Source organism: Aegilops tauschii, chromosome 4 (genome assembly GCF_002575655.3).
Source record: "Aegilops tauschii subsp. strangulata cultivar AL8/78 chromosome 4, Aet v6.0, whole genome shotgun sequence".
Lineage (NCBI taxonomy): Eukaryota > Viridiplantae > Streptophyta > Magnoliopsida > Poales > Poaceae > Aegilops > Aegilops tauschii.
Window position 1 is genome coordinate 266797679 of NC_053038.3, and position 23008 is coordinate 266820686.

The window sequence follows — 23008 nt, forward strand, 5'->3', positions numbered from 1 at the left end:
CACATACCCAACAAAGCAGTGCACGCCGTACACTACAAAAAAGAATACATAAGAGCAAAAATACGAAAAGATAATGTGACCTGTATATGTAGTGCGGAATATGTGAACATGCAGTACAGAAACATGATCAATGTAGTGCACAAATGATTTACTAAGCAGTGCACGCCCCTACATTTGAAAAAATATGCAAGAAGAAAAAATACAAAGAAAAAATTTGACCACCCAGGTCCAACCAGGCCCCAGCCAGTCTCGTAGTAGATCTGCGCCCACAGCAGGCGAGTCATCCTGAGCCATGATGCATGGGGCCGAGCACACATGGGCCAACAGGTTAGAGAGCATAGAGCAGCGAGCGCCGTGTATAAGCGCCCAAATAAGTAACCAGAGGAGTTCGATAGGGCTGCCTCGCCAGTGCTTATAAACAGGTCGAGTGCGCCCTCCGCGGGTGAGGTGGGATAAACATTAGGGCGCACACACAGCGCACCGGGAACCAGCCGTGCTGACAGGCCGACTTGGGCCGAATACGTCTTCACTCCCCAAACACAAGCCCAACAGGCAAAAGAGAGGCTGCTGAAAATTAAAAAAAAATCCCACATACCACTCCACAAACACAGGCCCAACCACCCGTTCCGCAGTTCGTTGTCATATGACAATGCAGTTCGCTATACTCAAGTAGGCAGTCCTGTTACTTCTCAAATGCGTTCGCGTACACTGAATCAGAATCAATCCACCACCTAACTCCAACCACAACATCTATTACTTCTGTTGCTCAATTTGTTGCATAAAAACCTATCCATTCGTGCTCCACACTGACACAACTCCTCCACCCGTTCCTCTTTTTCTTCAAATCGTAGATCCAGGGTTCCTCCCATCCACAGATGTTCTCTGAAATTCCAGTGAACCCGCCATGGACTGTAAGTGTGGGTGTTTGGCACGGATGGTGCCGGTAGCGGACACATGCGTGTACACAGAGGGTCTAGAGCTCACCAACACCGAGTGGCGCAGCATGCTCGGGTGCATGATGATACCCAACAGGAGGTTTCGGGCACCATTTCTTCATCGCCTCACACCCGCAGACCTGTAGGAAAGTTGGGTATGTTTTTCCCCTCACAATTTTCGACATAATCTAGGCCGCAAATCCATATCTGAATGTTTATTTCCATCAATTTTTTCAGTAGTGTCAACAAATACAAACAGAAGCTATATTGTTGTTCAGATTTGTTAGCTATTAAGACTAGATAGTTCCACCTAGTTTTCTTCAGTACCACACCAGGTATCGACACTAGTTAGATCAAAACCCCAACACATGAACAAATTAGAGGGTTAGTAGATTAGTGTTGCAGTTCTCTTAACATGCTAGTGAAGTACACTGTAAATGACCTTGCAGTACAAACATATTACAGTATAATATATATCCTAGTAAAACTAGAGGTCAATTCCGTATATAAGTTTGTTCATACATTGCAATTACTTTATAAAATAGTAGCATATATATGTACATATTTAAGTCAACATAAACAGATCATCCTAAGTATAAAGAAAAACATTTGCTGTTTACTTATAAACATTCTTTTTCCATCCATTCCAAAATGCAGAAACTGCCATCCACAATAAAATTTCCTGCTCCGAGTTCAGGGAAGGTTACTTTCGAGACACAACACAAGAATGGGTATGCAGACATGCAAGCTGACTACCACATCCACTCTGAAGACTACATCAACATAACTACTGGATGGAAAGATTTTGTCTCCCAGAATGGCTTTGTGGTCAGAGAAGTGGCCATGGTGTTTTTCTACAAAGAAGAAGACTCCCTGAAGGTTACAATATTTGCACTGTAGGCTGTTTCATATGAAGCAAGCCAACAGTGGCATATTTCTAATGCTTTGCTTATGCTGTATGCTTTTAAAATTATGTCCATCAGACACTTTGAACGATGCCTATTTAAATTATGCAACTTCATCTACATCATTTTATCACCCTTTTTAGACAAGTTGCTGCTGGTAGTAATGCAGTTCTCTCAAAGACATAATGTGGTCCTAAATATAAAAAAAAGCAGTCCTCTAAACAGTAACAATGCAATGCGAATGGTCGAAACTTTGCAGTTAACATATGATGTTCAAAAGAATTCTCATAGTATGCAGTTAAAAAATTGTCATAATAACTATTTAGCTAACACAAGCATATAATGGACCATCTATTCTACTAACAGAATAGAAGATTAACCATACTGCTAATGTAGTACAAAAGTGCATATTATGCGGTCCTCTAGAACACAGAATGCAGTTTAAGAAAAGAGAAATCTCATAAGCTGCCATGACCACTGTAATGCAGCTACAACGAAGTACACTACTAACTAAAATGTAGTGCACTACAACGTATGCCAGAACTACAACAATAAAATTAAAGCAGTAGAAATCCAAACATGTGGTACTAACAGAGGTGCCAATTCACTCGCACTTCCATAACTCGCCTAAAAATTGTCCAACCACTAAACTATCGAAAAATACCCTGCAAAAAAATTACATGGAACACACGGCAACTCGACGAACAACATCAACTTTTATTCAAAAATTGCAATTAAAAAATAAGGATTATACCTGCAATACAATGAATTCAAACCAACAGTGACAGTAATTACTGCCATGACCACTGTAATTCAAAAACGCATCGACGCACAAAATCCAAAAAATCAACAAAAACAGAGAAGCGGACGAAGCTCACCCGCCCACACAATCAAATCCATAGGAATTGAAAACTAACTCCGAAAAATTAACAAATTGTAGAGTAAACGGACCGATTAAAATGATGCAATCAAAGAATTCCTACTAACAAACAACATCCGAGCACAAAAAAGTGGCATCCGACACGAACACGAACGAACAGAGAAAGCTCGTCCGCCAAATCGCTCGTTTTGCAAACATTCTAGTCGCTTTTCCTGTAAATTAAGAATAAAGTCAAATGAGATCCAGAAACAAATTAAACCATTCTGAAACATCCGATTCCACACAGAAAACGCGGGCGGACCGCGAGAAAATGAAGCAGTTCTCTCGTGAAGTATTGAAGTGCCCAACGTAAAGACTATGCAGTTCGCTTCTGTTGAGCATGCAGTGCGGAAGTGTTAGCAGAATAACTATTCTGCTAATATTAGCAGGATAGACCGGCTGTATATATATATATATACATATAATCTCTGTTACTATCGGCCCCTATAGGCCCGATATGTAGTTTGCATGATCCAAAAGCCCGGCACGCCACACATAGGCGCCTCCCACCTCCAGCCGTTCGCCTCCCATTTCCACGCGCCACCGCCGCTCCCCCGTATCCACGTGCCGCCGCGGCCGAGTGTCTTATCCTGGATCCTCCACCTCCAACCGTGGCTCCTCGCCGCCGCGGCCGAGTGTCTTATCCTGGATCCTCCACCTCCAACCGTGGCTCCTCGCCGCCACTACGGGATCCCGACAGCTCCCCCAAGCGCGTCATGCACGGCCACCATCAACCCACCGCGCGACGCAGGCAACCACCCGCACCTTGCGCGCCGCCGCGAACCACAGCCTCTCTCCAGCGCCAACCCCACGTCCCACCGCGCCACCACCAACTTCCCTGCGCGCGGCCATGAACTACCCCACGCGCCGTCGCAAACCTCTGCATCACTCCTGCGCCCCGTCGCCCGACCCACCCGGCCGCCGAACTAAACTGGCCGCCGACCTTTGATACGTCTCCATCGTATCTACTTTTCCAAACACTTTTGCCCTTGTTTTGGACACTAACTTGCATGTTTTGAATGGAACTAACCCGGACTAACGCTGTTTTCAGCAGAATTGCCATGGTGTTATTTTTGTGCAGAAATAAAAGTTCTCGGAATGACCTGAAACTTCACGGAGAATATTTTTGGAATATATAAAAAATACTGTCGAAAGAATCAAGACCAGGGGGCCCACACCCTGTCCACGAGGGTGGGGGGCGCGCCTACCCCCTGCCTCATGGGCCCCCTGGAGCTCCACCGACCTCAACTCCAACTCTATATATTCATGTTCGGGGAGAAAAAAATTCAGAGAGAAGGATTCATCGCGTTTTACGATACGGAGCCGCCGCCAAGCCCTAATCTCTCTCGAGAGGGCTGATCTGGAGTCCGTTCGGGGCTCCGGAGAGGGGAATCTATTGTTGTCGTCATCATCAACCTTCCTCCATCACCAATTTCATGATGTTCACCGCCGTGCGTGAGTAATTCCATCGTAGGCTTGCTGGACGGTGATGGGTTGGATGAGATTTACCATGTAATCGAGTTAGTTTTGTTAGGGTTTGATCCCCAGTATCCACTAAGTTCTGAGATTGATGTTGCTATGACTTTGATATGCTTAATGCTTGTCACTAGGGCTCGACTGCCATGATTTTAGATCTGAACCTATTATGTTTTCATGAATATATGTGAGTTCTTGATCCTACCTTGCAAGTCTATAGTCACCCATTATGTGTTACGATCCGTTAACCCCGAAGTGACAATAATCGGGATACTTCACGAACTAGGAGACGAGCGCCTCGCCCGCGTTGACCCCGTCCTCGACCACGCCAGCATGGCCAGCCTCCTGGGCCGCAAGCACGCCCGAAGCCCAGATCTGCGCCGCTTGGGCCTCCTCCTCTCCAGCCGGGCCTTGGCCCAGGGTGAGCAGCCCCCAGCCTCTCCTGTGCACTATCGGGCTAGCCAGATTCGGCCCGCGTACGTTTTTTTCAGTTCTAGACGATTTGCTAATTTTGTTCAACTCTGTCGTATTCTTCTTTCAAGTTTTCGACCTCTCAAGGTTCTTTGGTTTCACTCGTTTGTCAAAGAAGCAACTTGTTTTACCTGTTCCTCTTTCGTTTTTCTCCGGTGCCATCCTAGATCTCGGGACGAGATCCTCTTGTAGTGGTGGAGTGTTGTAACGCCCCGAGACCGACGCTACAGACGCCTTCCATGTTTTTCGTTGTCGCCGTGTGTTTTATTTTATTTGTTGCATTCATCATTGCATCATCCGCATTGCATCTGCATGTTTTCATAAAGTTTGCATCCGTTCGTAGTTCCCGCTTCTCCCTGTTGCCTTCGTTGCCCCTTTCGAGACCAACTGTTCTTTTGTTGTTCGGCCATTTGAACCTCTCTGCACAGTGCATCGACCCCCCTTGTGTGCGCGTCCGAAGCTGTCCCGAACCCGAACCGGACTTTCGTTACCGTTGGGTCCGGATCATCCCCAAACATCTATAAAACACCTCTGTTTTCTTATTTGGGCTTCCCTAGCCTATTTTTCTCGACCGCCCGATCTAAATCAGAGGGTCCAATTAGACCTCTACCCAAAAATCCACTTGCTATATAAACCGACCTAACCTAAAATCTCGGACGGCTGTCCCATCAATCCCCTCGCTTGCCGCCGCCGCGCATCCCAAATCCTCCTCGGGATCCATCCCCAACCTACCAGCCTCCTCCTTCCCGATCCATCCAACCACCACAGCCACGCAGACCTCCCCGTTCCCCTCGTCGCGAGCCAGGGAGAGGAGCTCCCTGCCGCCTCCCACCTCGTGCCGTCCCCGTCGTCCACCGGTAGCAACAGCAGCTCCGGCCGCAGCCCCGAGCCTCCCGTGCGCCTCCACCTCCCTGCCGGAGCAGCACCACCAGGACAGCCCCGTGCCCCTGCTCTTCCTTCTTCTTCCCCTATCCCGCTCTTCTCTCAGTGCTCTCTCTCTGTCCCGTGTAGGAGGACAGCCATGGGAGCACCTCGAGGAGCAACACCGCAGCAGTAGACCGTGGCACCACCACCGGAGCTCGCCGTTGCCGGGAATCACCTTCTTTCGCCGGAGATCGCGTCCTTGTCCTGGATCCGGTCAGTTCTGTCGTCCCACAGTGCGCCCTTCTCCTTCCTTCGGTCTCCTCCTCCACTCACATCTCATCCCCTCTCTCAGTTCTCTTTGTAGCGTTGCAGCCTTCTGCCTGTGCGTCGTGCGCAAGAACCGACAAGGCTCCAGCGCCATGGACTTCCCCCACCTCAGCCCAAGCGCCTCCAGGACCTCGTCTGCCCCCGCCGCGTCACCGAATCCGGCCACCAGCACCCTCCAGCGCCGCCGCTTCCTTCCTCCTGCTGCTCGATCCCCTGTTTCATGAACGAGGAGACGAGCGCCTCGCCCTCGTTGACCCCGTCCTCGACCGCGCCAGCATGGCCAGCCTCCTGGACCGCAAGCACGCCCGAAGCCCATATCTGCGCCGCTTGGGCCTCCTCCTCTCCAGCCGGGCCTTGGCCCAGGGTGAGCAGCCCCCTGCCTCTCCTGTGCACTATCGGGCTAGCTAGATTCGGCCCGCGTACGTTTTTTTTCCAGTTCTAGACGATTTGCTAATTATCCAGAGAGTGCAGTTTTACAGAAAAACCCTCAACATCATGCATATAATAACTCCACAACCGTGCATCGGATTAAAATGATTTATATATGTAAAATGCATAGGATTTCATCTAGTTTCACAATATGCAACTTTCATCCATGTTTAAAATGTTGTTTGTTTAAATTTGCTCGAATGCCATGTTAAAATGATTTATTTCATAACTAAATAACTGTAGCTCCATTTTAAATAAACTTGATATGTAAATGGGGTAGAAAAATTCCTAGTTTAACATGGTGCACTTTATTTTGCTGTTTAACAACATTAAAATTGTGTTTAGCGCAGAACAGTACCAAATCTAAAATATGCATATGAGGATTTTCCAGGATGGTTGTTTGTTGTTCCAGCGTCATTTAAACTTGCCTAGATAGGTAGTCTTACTATGCTTCACCTCTTGTGATGTTTAATAACATTTAATATTGTTGGGTACATAAACAAGAGCGAACTAAATAACTTGAATGTGGTGTTTCGTCAATATGCAACTCGTTGCATATTGAGCTCCACTTAATTTGTAGTATTGTTTGTGCACTTTGCCATGGCATGCCTCATTAAACCGGACATGCATCATACTTGTTTGTGCATCATGCCATGTGTATGTGGTGGTTGTTTACTATATTGTTTGTTTCATTCCGGGTTGCTTCTCCCGTTAGCTTCGGTTTCGTTCCGGAGTTGTGAGGATTCGTTCGACTACATCCGTTTGTCTTCTTCATGGACTCGTTCTTCTTCCTAGCGGGATTTCAGGCAAGATGACCATACCCTCGATATCACTTCTATCTTTGCTTTGCTAGTTGTTCGCTCTATCGCTATGTTGCGCTAACTACCACTTGGTTATCATGCCTCCCATATTGCCATGCCAAGCCTCTAACCATCCTTCCTAGCAAACCGTTGTTTGGCTAAGTTACCGCTTTTGCTCAGCCCTTCTTATAGCGTTGCTAGTTGCAGGTGAAGATAAAGTTGGTTCCATGTTGAGACATGGATATTTTGGGATATCACAATATCTCTTATTTAATTAATGCATCTATATACTTGTTAAAGGGTGCAAGGCTCGGCCTTATGCCTGGTGTTTTGTTCCACTCTTGCCGCCCTAGTTTTCGTCATACCGGTCTTATGTTCCTTGATTTTGCGTTCCTTACGCGGTTGGGTGTTATGGGAACCCCTTGACAGTTCGCCTTGAATGAAACTCCTCCAGCAAGGCCCAACCTTGGTTTTACATTTGCCTCACCTAAGCTTTTTTCCCTTGGGTTTCCGGAGCCCGAGGGTCATCTTTATTTACCCCCGCGGGCCAGTGCTCCTTCGAGTGCTGGTCCAAACCGAGCGATGTCCGGCGCCCCCTGGGCAACCAGGGTCTATGCCAACCCGACGTCTGGCTCGATGTGCCCTGAGAACGAGATACGTGCGACTCCTATCGGGATTTGTCGGCACATCGGGCGGCTTTGCTGGTCTTGTTTTACCATTGTTGAAATGTCTTGTGACCAGGATTCCGAGACTGATCGGGTCTTCCCGGGAGAAGGAATATCCTTCATTGACCGTGAGAGCTTGTGATGGGCTAAGTTGGGACACCCCTGCAGGGTATTATCTTTCGAAAGCCGTGCCCGCGGTTATGAGGCCGATGGTAATTTGTTAATGTCCGGTTGTAGAGAACTTGGCACTTGACTTAACTAAAATACATCAACCTTGTGTGTAGCCGTGATGGTCTCTTTTCGGCGGAGTCCGGGAAGTGAACACGACTTTTGGGTTATGTTTGACGTAAGTAGGAGTTCAGGATCACTTCTTGATCATTACTAGTTGACGACCGTTCCGTTGCTCCTCTTCTCGCTCTTATTTGCGTATGTTAGCCACCATATATGCTTAGTGCTTGTTGCAGCTCCACCTCACTACCCTTTCCTACCCATAAGCTTAAATAGTCTTGATATCGCGGGTGTGAGATTGCTGAGTCCTCGTGACTCACAGATTCTACCAAAACAGCTGCAGGTGCCAACGATACCAGTGCAGGTGACGCAACCGAGCTCAAGTGGGAGTTCGACGAGGAACGCGGTCGTTACTATGTTTCTTTTCCTGTTGATCAGTAGTGGAGCCCAGTTGGGACGATCAGGGATCTAGCATTTTGGGTTATCTTCTTTTCGTTTGGATTTGACCGTAGTCGGTCTATGTGTGTATTTTGAATGATGTATGAATTTATTTATGTATTGTGTGAAGTGGCAATTGTAAGCCAACTCTTTATCCCATTCTTGTTCATTACATGGGATTGTGTGAAGATGACCCTTCTTGCGACAAAACCACAATGCGGTTATGCCTCTAAGTCGTGCCTCGACACGTGGGAGATATAGCCGCATCGTGGGCGTTACATGTGACCTCCCCCAGCTAGCCCCCACGGCTTGCCTCAATGGTGCCCCCAAGCTGGTCTAGAACCACCACGACATCCGGCACTGTTCCCATATAAATGTGAGGTGCTCGCGTGTTGGGGTGTTGCATCTCAGAATCTGTGTTGGTCCTCCGTAACTGCTTATTAATTGCTTCGGCATCTGTGTTGCAGCTATCCAACTTTGACCACTTGCTCACTTATTTCAGCTATTCCTGCCTAATCATTTATTTTAAGGAACCATGAGCCAAAAATGAACGTTTGTCTGTTCCTTTGCTAGAGGCTGGAAATTCAGTGCAAAAGTGTGTAAGTAGCAGTTCAGGATGCATCGGGTAACATCTTCTTAAACATTAGGACAAAGTTCTACCATTCTTCTCGCAAAAAATAAAAAAATCGACCATCCTTTTTTGGGTGCTACTAGTTCCGACTCAGACACTGCCCATATCAGCTAATTTTCTGAGCAGACTAAATATTCTACTCCTCTTAATAGCTAAAAGCACATGCCTGACCTTATTATGTTGTGAATAGAAATCCATCCAACTATTCACTTATGGCCTCATGATCATTTTCTTGTATAAGTGTGCCTTTTTTGTTGTATTCTCCTTGTTATTTACTTGTCGGAATTTAGTTTTAATCCACTACAAATTTCCATGAGTGAATTTAAAAAACAACAAATGCAGAGTTTAGAGATGCATACAACAACTACAAAATATCAATTTAGTTCAGTCCAGTTAGTAATTTTAGTTCAGTCCAATTCCTAGTTTTAGTTCAGTTCAATTTCCAATTTTAATTCAATTCAATTCTTATTTTTTAGTTTACTTAAGTTTTCATATATTTCTTTGCCTACAATAGAACTGATAGGTGAAGAATTGATTATATTATGCAAAAGGCGGGTCAAGGATGATGAACTATTTGAGGAAAAATGGTACACTATGGTTCAATTCAAATTTTCAAGCATGTCTTCGTCTTTTGTATGGTATTCAATTAATCTAATTCCCAATAGTAAGTACAATTCCCAATCATAAGTGCTGTTGCTTGCCTCCTTTTCATATTCCATACCCAAAAACATCCTTCTCCCTCTCTAGTTCCAAGAATTGTTTATTTGAACTGACCGATTCTTGCCTTTAGAAATTGGTGATCCGAACCAAAGATTGTTTAAAAAATATTATTCGGTTTATGTTATATGGTAGTTTGAAAGTTCAATATGTATTGAGAAAACAGTTGATGGTCCCGGATGGACAGTTTGATGTCCAATATTATTTTATGTTATCTTGTTCAGTTCGGTCTCGCACGAGTGGGCAGGTCCCCAATGGTGTGTGCGGCAGTTCCACTCGCAATAGTGGATGTTAGGTCGCATGAGTGGTCAGGTCCCTGATGTTGACAACTTGTTCTACTCCTGTTACTCGCAAGCTGTTCGTTGATATGCCTACAAGAAAATGGAACATCCATTTTGATGACATGTGTAATATAAACATTTGTTATGGATCAGTGCACATGTTCCTTTTTTATATAGTTGTCAAATCAGGAATTCTCATTCCCAAAAACCTAAAAAACGAGAATTTATTTGATATAGTTGTTCCAGTCTTAATGTTGCAATAGTTCGATGATAAAAAAAACACATCAATTGAGAAGAATGGAGCTAGATACTGGTACTTTCCTTTTTCCCTTTTAATTATTTTGCTAGTTCACAAAAAGCATGTCTAAAACTTGGAATTGGGTTGTGTTGCTATTGCTCTTGTGGTGGGTCTATTAGTAGCATCAACAGTTGGTCAAATCATCCATCCCAGATGAGTTCTCAGATCTCATCAACAAGTACAAACAAGAGCTTTACCCATCTCTTGATGATGAATGTGTTGAAATGGAACCACAGACTAAAAGTTTATATATTGGTGACCAATCTTGATGGATCATATCAACATGACAAAAGGTTTTAGTCTGGAGCATCTTCAATAATTGGTAGGCTTGTTAGCAATAATTTTTATCTCCTATTTGTATGCACTATTCTCCATACAAAATGGACAGTCGGTTCATATGTGATGTGTTGATAGGTCTTGTTATACATATATGAAGTATTATTATTTCTATGTACGTAGAGCCATAATACCACGTAATGTAGAAAAATGCACGTGTGATGTCCAGTTTCTTCTTTCGGTTCAGTTCAATATCTAAAATCCGTTCCTCGGCAACATATTGCACAGCTACCGACCTCCTTTGGTTGGGCCGCAATGGTTGCTGGTAGCTGTCCAAGTTGGGAGCTGATAGTAGTCCTCTGCATGAGTCAACGACACTCTGAAGGCAATCTCTCTCTCATTTTGCTTCTGCTATTAAAATGCGTACATGTGTTCTGCTAATTGAGTAGTTGGGAAGATGTCAAAAGAACACGCTCTTTAGGTGTTTAGTACAACTTATTATTTTAGCTCAGCTCAAAAATCTTATTTTAGCCCTATAATATACATTGGTTTGCAAAAGATGACTATAGTTCTTATAGCAAAAACACTACAAACTTTTATATAAGTTTATTTTTTGAACTTCTCCCAATTAATATACACGAACTTGATTATCTTATTAACAATACTTACATTGGCACGTTGAAATTTGTGAATGTGCTTGTAACACAATCAGTTCAGATCTTGAGAGACCATAAGTTTGTTGACAAATATGTATATTAGTTCAGTTCTATTTTGCTACTTTGCATGTTATGTTTGCCCGCTATGCAAGTGTTGATGTTGCTGCTTCTAGGAGCCCTAAATTTAGAGGTTTTTACATTCTTTTTGGTCTTTATTTTCCATCTCTTCTCTATCCCAAGAGAAGCATCACTAGTTGGGATAGTTCAAAAGGTCAAAACTAGCAAGTTCTTGTGAAAGAGCTTTTGCTCAACAGTTGTATGAAGTTGTGCATGACCATGAAGTAGAAGAAAGCAAGGCATCAGTCCAACTGGTGGACGTGGAGGTGATTTTTGTATCTAAAATCATATCTGGAGGTGTTTGTGTCAAGGTTGCGAGGAAAAGCTACAGGAGAAGATTTGTTGTTGTAGAAATGAACTATGTTTTTGTAAAAATTATGTATGATTGTGAAGCTGTGCATGTGTATGTAATGTCTGCAGTACGTGTGTCAGTTCGTGTGTGAACAGAAAGGAAAATCGTATGTTGATTGATGAAAGTTCAACGTAAAATAATAGTTCACATGAATAGATTTTTTCCACTTTGGTGTAGCAGTTCAACATGTATTATATCATCAATGCATAATGAAACACGAAAAAGGTTCAGTGTGTGTGTAGAGAAATTTGATACCAGTTTAAAGAAAAACATAGCATCTGTCCTGACTCAAGAGAAAATAAGTTCAAGAAAGAAACTTTGTAGTAGTATAGCTGAAGTAAAAAGTAATTTAAAAAGGAAACACGAGAAAATTCATGATTAAAAAAGTAATAAGTTCAACATGACGCCCCAATATGTTCGGGGAAAAAACACATAAGGGTGCGTTTGTTTGCAAAGTATTTTTTTGCAGTTTTTAGGAAATACTGTGGTTTTTTTTACTTTGGTATTACATATTTTGAGGTGTTTGGACGAAACAAAAATAGAAGTTTCATAAACTGCAGTATGCCAAAACTGTGGTTTTTTTTGCAGTATCTAAAAAAGTGGTCTAGACCTCTTCGTTCTAAATAAAAGTGAGAGAAGTCATTGAAGAGAGCGCACTTGACGTTCCTGTCTACGTTGAGATAAGATCAGATGCATGTGATCACTTCTATTTTGCCTCTTTTCGTTATCTTGTTAGCGAATCTTATTCCATCTCCTAATTAATAGGCGAGTTGGTTAAGATTACCTTCTGTTAATTGGTGTCCCAAGTCCTTGTGGTGATTGCAAGTTGCAACGCTGCCGGGCAGCATGTACATTTGAGAAGGCACCGGTGGATGGGAATACATCACTAATTATTTGTAGTTATCTTGCACACTTTTATCGACTCGTTGGTTGCCGATTACTTTGGAGCTGGTAGCACATGTCTCAAGCAAAGAATGATCATGGAGTAGATTGATTCGTTGGTAGGCAGCAGGCTGGCTAGCTACCCAATTGATTACAAGCGATGCAGATCCACGCACAAAGATTTTTGCCCCGGCTGGTTTGCACTCGTACAGTAGGTGGCGTGCACATAGAAGTGATAAGGAAATCTGCTACATAGATGTGGATGTGCTGACCTTCTGCATGCTGGCTGTTAGCAAACGCTAATTACTCCGGTTATGTCGCTCCTTAATTAGCTTTTTTTTAGGGGCAACTCCTTTAGTTAGCTGAGTTAGTTTCATCTATCATCCTGCCTTACAATCCTTTCAAATATAAGAAAACCACCCAAACACCTAGTAGTTTTAGTAAAACTGAGAAAAACCATGGTTTAAAGAAACTGTAGTATTCCTTGCCCATACATCGAAATACTGTCATTTTCAATTACCACGGTTTTCTAGAAACTTTGTTGCCAAACTAGCCCTAAGTTTTAAATATGCTCAAAGTTCAATTACGATCAGAAACCATGTTTACGTTCACGCACGAAAGTAAAAAAAATCAAAGATTGAAAAGAAATAAGTTCAACGAATTTATTTGAGCACTTTGTGAATGTATAAATCAAGTACGTCAACGTTAGTTCAAATCCGCACGGAGATCAGTACTAGTACTTTGGTTTTTAGACGGCAAAATAGCAGGATTTGTCTTGCTGTATTCAAAATTACTCCTAAACGGTTGTGAATTTAAGAAAACGTTCAACATGACTAAGTTTTGCATTTTTATAGCTTTCCAAAGGTATATTATTTGCCCCATTTCGACAAACTTTTAAAAAAATCACGTTCGAAACCAATTTTCATCATATTTGAATTGGAATTTAAACGGTAAGGAATTAGAAACAACTTTATATATATAAAAGTTGTGTATTTTCCATAGCTTTCCAACACCATGCCATTTGCATCAATCCGACAAATTGTTTGCAAAAATACATTTCGCCCAGAAGTTCACCATTTTTCAAATTATTCTTAAATCATATAGGATTTGAAAAACCATTCTATATATGGAAGAAGCGGATTTTCACTAACTTTCCAAGCCATCTGATTTGCTCGATTCTGGTAAACCGTTTGAAAATTAAGTCCAAAATACGATTCACATTTCGAATTTGAAAAATATAGTTTTTTCAAAACTTCTCTTAAACCATGATGATTTTGCAAAAATTACTATATGACTTCTAACCTAGCTGTCAAGAGCTTTCCAACGATATATTACACGCGTCGTTTCAATGAAAAAAATTGGAACATTTTTTTTTAACTAAAGAAGACGACCAGTTCGACAAAAATGAGAGCATCATTTCAATCCCGCGAATTTGTCCGTTCAACAATAGTAACAGGATAATATTCTGTTACGCGAAACAAAATAGCTCAGATGTGTGTGCGTAGATATATAGGTAAATTATTTGGGGCACCTAGATCAACAACAGCTGGATTACTTTAGAAATAGCATAGTAGATCATGGGTATTTCAGACTATAATCCGGGTCTAACCCGTTAGTGAATTTGATTTGGAGGGCAGACCATATGTTAAGGGTTTCCTAATTATTTCATATGAAGTACTTTCCGCATATGACGTTGTATCAATTTGTTATTTCTTTCCTAACCAACACGCGTGGCTCTTGTTTGATTTGTTTCCATATTTAATAATTGACCAATCATTGGCCATCTTATTGCCTCGCAAAACACTCCATGGCCGGCCACTCGAGCCAGCGTCGAGTTTGAGATACGAGATGAGCAGATGAACCTTGTAACCAGGAAATACTTGTAACTGGAGTACTAGCTAGGGTTCCCCCCGCTCCGCCGCCGCCGCCGGCTCCCTCCCCCCACCCTCCCGCGCCGTGCCCCGCCTCCCTCCTCCCTCCCACCCCCCCCCCCCCCCCCCGCGTCGCCTCCCCGAGCGAGGCGACCGGGGGCCCATCTCCCCGCCCTCCAGCGCCTCCCCCTCCCGTTCCCCTCCTCCCGCCGCCGTCGGCCTGCGCCACCGGGCCCTGCCCGCGTGGTGTTGGCGGCGGCGGCGGCCGTCCCTTCCCCGCGCGCGGTGCCACGGCTCGGGTGGTGGCGTCCCGCGGCGGTGCTCCTCGGTCAACGGTGATTCCGGCAGCGGCGGCTGCTTCTGGCGGCGCAGCTCCGGGTGGCCTAGAGGCGGCGCACTGGCACGGTGGATGGTGGCGGCGCCCTCCCGGCCCAGATCTGGGCCCTTTTGGGCCCCATCTGGGTCTGGGCGGGCCCGACTCGGTGTAACGCCCCGAGACCGACGCTCCAGATGCGTTCCATGTTTTGCGTGTCAGCTCTGTTATTTATTTGTTTGTTGCTTTCATCATCGCATCATTCCCATTGCATCGGCACTCTGTTGCCGTCATTGTTTTCAAACTTGCATCCCCTAGTAGTTGCCGCGCCCCCCCTTGCTTTCGTTGACCGTTTCAGACCTATCGAATTTTCGCTTCCCTCTTGACCGTGACTGCCTAACCCCTCCTTGCGCAGTGCATAGACCCCTCTCGCGCGTCCGAAACTTCCCCGAACCCGAACCGGACTATCGTTACCGTTGGGTCCGGATCATCCCCTAACATCTATAAAACATCTCCGTTTTCTTATTTGGACTCCCTACCTAGTTATTCTCGATCGTCCGATTCCGATCGGAGAGACGAGGTAGCCCCTAACCTAATCCGTGATGTATATATTCGTCCACCCCTAGTCCATTTTGGCAAACCCTAAAACTCCTCTCCCTTGTCTCGTCGCGCCGCCGCCACTAGCTCCACTCAGTCGCCTCCCTCCTCGGGATCCTCCCGATTCAACCGCAGCCAACCAGCGCCAGCCACTTCTCGCCAGCATCCACCTCGCATCTGTCGCCAACCAACCAGCGCCCGAGTCTCCACCTCCCGATCCATCCTTCCACCAACCCTCGCGCAGCCAGCCAGAGTTCGATCCTCAATGGATCGAGGTACTGTCTCCTCCCGCACCCCCCTGCTCGCTCGCCCCGAACAGCTCACCCCGCAGTCGCGCCTCCACCTTCGCCCACAACCGGTGAGCAGAGCCGGCGGAGCACGTCCAGGACCAGCCTCGTCCCGTTCCCCTCCTCCTGTTTTTCCCACTCTCTCTGTCTCACGGTGGCCCTCTCTCTCTCCCCTTCCCAGGAACGATGCAAGATCTCGCCCAAGCTCCATGGCGCCGCCGCCGTCGTCCTGCTTCGTCCGGTGACCTTCGAGCAGCGCCACCCGCCGGATCTGCTCGAGCTCGCCTCGCCCCTGCGCCTCAAGTCCCGCGTCGCCAAGCCGCCTCCCTGCCCTCGAGTCCGTCCAGTTCAGCCGTCTGCCGTGGCCGTGGAGCTCGTCGGCGTCGTCCTCGTGCCGTCCCAGCCCCGTCGCCGCTCCCGCAAGACCCTGCCATGGACACCGTCCGCCGGCGACCACCCAGGTCATGTCGCCGTGACCTGCCTCCTCTTCTTCGTGTCTGCTTCTTCCCCTCTAATCTCTCTCTCTCTGTGTCCTTGCCTTGAACAGGAGCACCAGCCGGCGCCACCATCATCGGAGATGGGCTCCCGCCGCCCAGATCCGCGCCCGCGGGCCTCCGCGCCCTCGCCGGAGCGCTCGTCTCAGTCCCGCTCCTGCCTCTATTCGAGAGGAGGAGACTGCAGCCGCGACGGCCGCGTTGACCGTTCCTCTCGTTCTCTGCCTCCACATCGACCGAGCGGCCTCCCCTGGTCGCATGGGCTGCGCCCCTATCCAAGGCCTCAAGACCCGATGTGAGCAGCTCCCCGCGCCTTGGGCCTGATCTCCGTTTTGGGCCCCGATCTGTTTTTTTTTTCTGTTGCTGCGAATTTAGTTATTTTCCAGGAAGTGCCAGTTTTGCAGAAAAACTCCTAATGTTCATGCATCTAATAACAAATTAACCGTGCATCGGTTTAAAATGATTTATATATGAAAGATGCTTAGAATTTCATCTAGTTTCATAATTTCCAACTTTCATGCATGTTTAAAATGTTTAAAATGCTATTTGTTTAAATTTGCATAAATGCCATGTTAAAATGATTTATTTCATAACTAAATAACCGTAGCTCGGATTTAAATAAACTTTATATGTAAATGGGGTAGAAAAATGCATAGATTAACATGGTGCACTCTTCTTGCATGTTTAACAACTCTAAATATGGTTTAGGGCAGAACAGTACCATAACCAAAATATGCATATGGGGATTTTCCGGAATTCTTGTTTATTGTTTCCGGCCTCATTTAACTTGCTTAAATAGTTAGTGTACTTATGCTTCACCCTCTTGCCTTGTTAATCAATATTTAACATTGTTGGGTACATAACCGAGAGAGAACTAAATAATCGTATGTGGTGTTTCGTCAATATGCAACGAGTTGCATATTGAGCTCCACTTAATTTGTAGTATTGTTTGTTGCATTTTCCCATGCCATGCCTCATTTAAACCGGACATGCATCATACTTGATTGTGCATCATGCCATGTTTCTGTGATGGTTGTTTACCATGTTGTTTGCTTCTTTCCGGTGTTGCTTCTTCGGGTTAGTTCCGATAACGTCGCGTTTGTGAGGATTTGTTGGACTTCGTCCGTTTGTCTTCTTCATGGACTCGTTCTTCTTCCTAGCGGGATCTCAGGCAAGATGACGATACCCTCAAAATCACTTCTATCTTTGCTTGCTAGTTGTTCGTTCTATTGCTATGCTGCGCTACCTACCACTTGCTATATCATGCCTCCCATATTGCCATGTCAAGCCTCTAACCATCCTTTCCTAGCAAACCGTTGTTTGGCTAAGTTACCGGTTTTGCTCAGCCCTTCTTATACCGTTGCTAGTTGCAGGTGAAGATGAAGTTTGTTCCATGTTGGAACATGGATATCATGTTGATGTTGGGATATCACAATATCTCTTATTTAATTAATGCATCTATATACTTGGTAAAGGGTGGAAGGCTCGGCCTTATGCCTGGTGTTTTGTTCCACTCTTGCCGCCCTAGTTTTCGTCATACCGGTGTTATGTTCCTTGATTTTGCGTTCCTTACGCGGTTGGGTGATTTATGGGACCCCCTTGACAGTTCGCTTTGAATAAAACTCCTCCAGCAAGGCCCAACCTTGGTTTTACCATTTGCCTACCTAAGCCTTTTTCCCTTGGGTTCTGCAGACTCAAGGGTCATCTTTATTTTAAATCCCCGGACCAGTGCTCCTTCGAGTGCTGGCCCAAACCGAGCGATGTCCGGCGCCCCCTGGGCAACCAGGGTCTATGCCAACCCGACGTCTGGCTCATCCGGTGTGCCCTGAGAACGAGATATGTGCAGCTCCTATCGGGATTTGTTGGCACATTCGGGTGGCTTTGCTGGTCTTGTTTTACCATTGTCGAAATGTCTTGTAAACCGGGATTCCGAGACTGATCGGGTCTTCCCGGGAGAAGGTTTATCCTTCGTTGACCGTGAGAGCTTATAATGGGCTAAGTTGGGACACCCCTGCAGGGTATAAACTTTCGCGAGCCGTGCCCGCGATTATGTGGCAGATGGGAATTTGTTAATATCCGGTTGTAGAGAACTTGACACTTGACTTAATTAAAATACATCAACTTTGTGTGTAGCCGTGATGGTCTCTTTTCGGCGGAGTCCGGGAAGTGAACACGGTTCTTGTGTTATGCTTGAACGTAAGTAGGAGTTCAGGATCACTTCTTGATCATTACTAGTTGACGACCGTTCCGTTGCTCCTCTTCTCGCTCTTATTTGCGTATGTTAGCCACCATATATGCTTAGTGCCTGCTGCAGCTCCACCTTTACACCATCCTTTCCTATAAGCTTAAATAGTCTTGATCTCGCGGGTGTGAGATTGCTGAGTCCTCGTGACTCACAGATTCTACCAAAACAGTTGCAGGTGCCGACGATACCAGTGCAGGTGATGCTACCGGACTCAAGTGGGAGTTCGACGAGGAACTTGGTCGTTACTATGTTTCGTTTCCTGATGATCAGTAGTGGAGCCTAGTTGGGACGATCAGGGATCTAGCATTTGGGGTTGTCTTCTTTTATTTTTGGTTCCGTAGTCGGACCTATGTGTGTACTCTGATAGACGTATGATTTATTTATGTATTGTGTGAAGTGGCGATTGTAAGCCAACTCTTTATCCCATTCTTGTTCATTACATGGGATTGTGTGAAGATGACCCTTCTTGTGACTAAACCACAATGCGGTTATGCCTCTAAGTCGTGCCTCGACACGTGGGAGATATAGCCGCATCGTCGGCATTATAAGTTGGTAATCAGAGCCAGCCCCGACTTAGGAGCCCCCTGCTTGATCGAATCGCTGGCGTTGTTGAGTCTAGAACAAAAATGTTTTGAGTCTTAGGATTATATATATCGGGGAGTAGGATTCTTTTTACTCCTCAGTCCCTTCGTCGCTCTGGTGAGGCCTCCTGACGTAGAAGTTTTGACTCTTCTCTCCTCAAATTTCACTAAATATTTTTTTTAGGATCACGCGGGTATCTTGGAATCGTTCCGATGGTTTGTGACGAGAACATTGTTCTTGGTGCCTCCTGACATTTAGGGGTTGTGGCAGTGTCCCGGGGAGTTGAGCTCCGAGCTGTTGTCGTCACAATTTTATCGTTGCAATTCTGGAATACCTAAGTTTCGCCGACATCGAAAATCTCTTTTATGCAGTTGTTGGTGAGATCACCTCGACGCCACCCAATACTGGGGCGGGAGTTCGGGAGTATTGCCATAACTCGTATAACGGATGCTTTTCGAAGGTTGAGGTAAATGATTTCCGAAGGTTTCTTGGTTATGTGTTGACGGATGGATACAGCTGGATCTAGGGATTGTTAGTTTGGGTGATATATTTTGTGTCCCCTGTATCCCCAACACCAGATTGCATAACTAGAAAGTTTCGGGAGTTTATAAGTGGGAATTCAAGTAGCTCCTAGGATATCTTTCCGACAGATGCATGATATGAGATTGGGCTTCGACGTCTAGTGGTCCGCCTGTATACGGTTGATTTTACAGTGGTCTCGTAGTGTCTTAAAGAGTCCTTGGCTATGCCGACTCGGGGACGCTTCGTATGTCATGTGCACTGCCTTGTACATGATGGTGCTGTACGATCGAGCCTGTGTGGGCCCCACCACAAAAACTTCGGACGAAATCTCTATCATATGTTTGTTCCGGCTTATTCCACAAGCCAAATCCTTTGTTTTATTTTAAGTTGTGGTATTCGAGTTGCTTCGAAGTCCAATGTGGATTCCATACCTTTTCCAAGTGGTGTTCTCATATTCCAATGTGGATACTAATCCTTCTTGATCATCGAGATTGTCATCCCAATTCTTTCCAACCGGCGTGTTTCTCTTCAAGTGCATCCAGTCATTCCAACATTCGCAAGATCAATTCTATGCTTTTCCCAACGGTGTTCTTTTCATCCGACCCAAGTTGCCTTTGTTTTCCCACCCTCCCACTCTTTTTTTTCAAGGACTCAGATTTCTTAATCAAGTATCTTTTTTATTGATGCGAAGTCTCTTTATTCTTTTCTTTCATTGTTCTTATCCGGTGATTTCCCATCAAGATACTAACGGAGCTTCAAGTTTATTATTCTTCGTTCTTTTTCTTCTCCGGTGGACTCAAGTCAAGCTTTCAGTGTTGATCGTATTCCTTTTATTTCAAGTGCTTTCTTATGCCGGTATATCTCTTAATCATTCCCCGCTTGCTATTCAATTGTTCTGGAGTGCTGAAGATATCTCGGAAGATTCATGTTTCCACTCTCCATCAATTCTGTCGGGTGGTAGGTGCGACATATGCCAACGGGTGGCTTATCATTGTGGGTGCCAATAAGACGTCGCCGGTGCCTGGAAACGGGATGAGGCGAAGACATGCACGCCGGCGGATCTTACCCAGGTTCGGGGCTCTCCGAGGAGATAACACCCCTAGTCCTGCTCTGCGGGGTCTCCGCATGATCACTAGATCAGGAAAAGTAGCTACAATCGCTCCTAGAGCTGTTGGGTTCAAGGGAGAAGAAGAACAAGGCTAGCTCTAGCTTCTCTCTCTCTATAGTGTGTGTGCTATGCTCAGAAGCCAACCCTTTGCATGGGTGCCCCAGGGGGTTTATATAGGCCTACCCCCCGGGGGTACAATTGTAATCCGGCTGGGCTCTGGTCCCAGCCGTCAGTGTCTACGCTCGCCGGCTTCTCCGCTGGCTGTTGGGGCCCGCCGACTAGTGGGTCCCGCCGGCTGCCGGCCTCTTGGTCGACAGGCCGGCCCCACCGCCTAGGATCTTGTCGGCGGCTGCTTACTGTAGCCTCGCCCCTGATGACGGGGGCTTCGTTGAGGTAATCGTGGCTACAGTGGGCCGCCTCGAGAGCCCTCACTGTAGCCTTACCTCTTCTTGTCTCCTTAATGTGGCGCATGCTTCGAGGGAGGGTGTAGCCGACTTCTGGGGGCCGGCTACGCCCTTGGCCGACTGGGGGAGGCCGGGCCGCCTCCGTGTCTCTCTCTGGCTGAAGGGACCCGCCGCCCGTGGGCCGTACCGGCGTTTGCCGTGGGTGACGTCGAGGCTAGCATGGCTACAGTGCCGAGCCGGACGGGGGATGACCATCCCGCACGGCGTCCTGTGGCCATGCCTGCCTCGGGCTTCGGGGGTAGTGGGCCGCACTGTGGCCTCACCCGTCTTGTCACCGTTATGTGACGTAGCTTGGGTGGTTGCGGTCTTGGCCGGCTTCTTGGAGTCGGCGTCCTTTACGGCCGGCTTCCTGGAGTCGGCCACCCCGTGGTTATCCTGGGGGGGGGGGGGAGGTTGCTGAGGTTGGGCCGCCTTCCGTGAGTCGGCTTCAGAGGTAGCCGGCCAGGGAAGGTGGTCCAATGCTTGGAGTGCTTGAAGGCCCAAAGGCCTGATAATTTTTTGGAAGAGCCAGGGGTAGTCGGTTATGCTACCGGTGGCCATTTACTCCGACAGTAGTCCCCGAAGCTGATTGGGCTTCGAGGTTGGGTAGGAGTCGAGAAGCTCGGTCAGCTTCCTATCTTGACAAGTCAGCAGCTGGGAGCCGGCTTTGGTTAGTCGCGCCGCCTTGGTCGAAAACTCCGGAGTCGGAGGGCGGGAGCTCGCCAGTGCGTGCACCGGGCCGCGGGCCGGCCACTTGCCATCTGCGAACCACGTGGCCTCTCTCGGCCAGAAAGCCTGCCAGCCCACGCGCGCGACGGGACGTCGCCGCAGTGCGGGGGGCCGCCACGTCCACGCCCGGGCCCAGGCGCGGATTCTCTGCAGCCCGAAACCGCCCGCACGTCTCCTTGCGGCAGTTTCGGTACGCCTTTAGGGCGTAATAATCACGAGGCGTGGGGGGAGTGGGCGCAGTTAATCCCACGTCTCACCCCACGTCCGGCTTCCCCGGCCTCACCTCGCGAGGCTATAAGTAGGGGGAGAGGGAGAGCGGCAAGCTCTCGCACGCTCCTCCTCCTTCCACCATCTTCTTTCTCTTGCCGTTTCTTGCGACAGCGCCTCGCCGCCGCGCTCTTCCACTACTTGTTCCTCCGCCGCCGCACTCGTTTTCACCATGCCTCCTGCCACGGAGCAATATGGCGGGGATTGGGATGGCTCCAACGTCCACGAAGACCACATCGAGTTCCTCCGCAAGACGCGGCGGCTGCCCAGCGCGGACAAGGTGGAGGTTTGTCTCGCGCCGGCGAAGGAGCTTACGCCGGAGCCGCGGGAGGGCGAGCGGGTGGTCTTACGCTCGCATTTCTTGCGCGGAATTAGCCTTCCCGTGAGCGCCTTCTTCCGCTCTTGGCTCGAGTTCTACCAGCTCCAGCCGCACCACCTCACCCCGAACGCGGTGGTGCTGCTGTCCGCCTTCGTCACCCTGTGCGAAGGCTACCCGGCGTCCTCCCCACCCTCGAGCTCTGGGGGGAGTTCTTCCAGTCCAAGCTGGGCACGCGCTCGCAGGGCGTGCCGGCTCAGACTGGCGCCTTCATCGCGGCGCGGAGGGTGGCTGCCGACAACCCCTTCCCCATCATCACGCTGATCCAGTCGGTGAAGCTATGGCAAAAGTCGTATTTCTACGTCAGAAGCATCGCCCCACAGGGTGACTACGTCAACCTGCCGGCCTACGTAGCCGGCCCTCCGGCGGGCAGGCGGCCCCAGTGGTCCTACCGGGCCGTGACTCTGACGCCGGCTGGGTCCGCAGCCGTCGCCCGAGTGCGAGCGATGACCCAGTCGAAGGGCTTGACGGGGCCCGACCTGCTGGCCGCCTTCTGAAGGAAATATG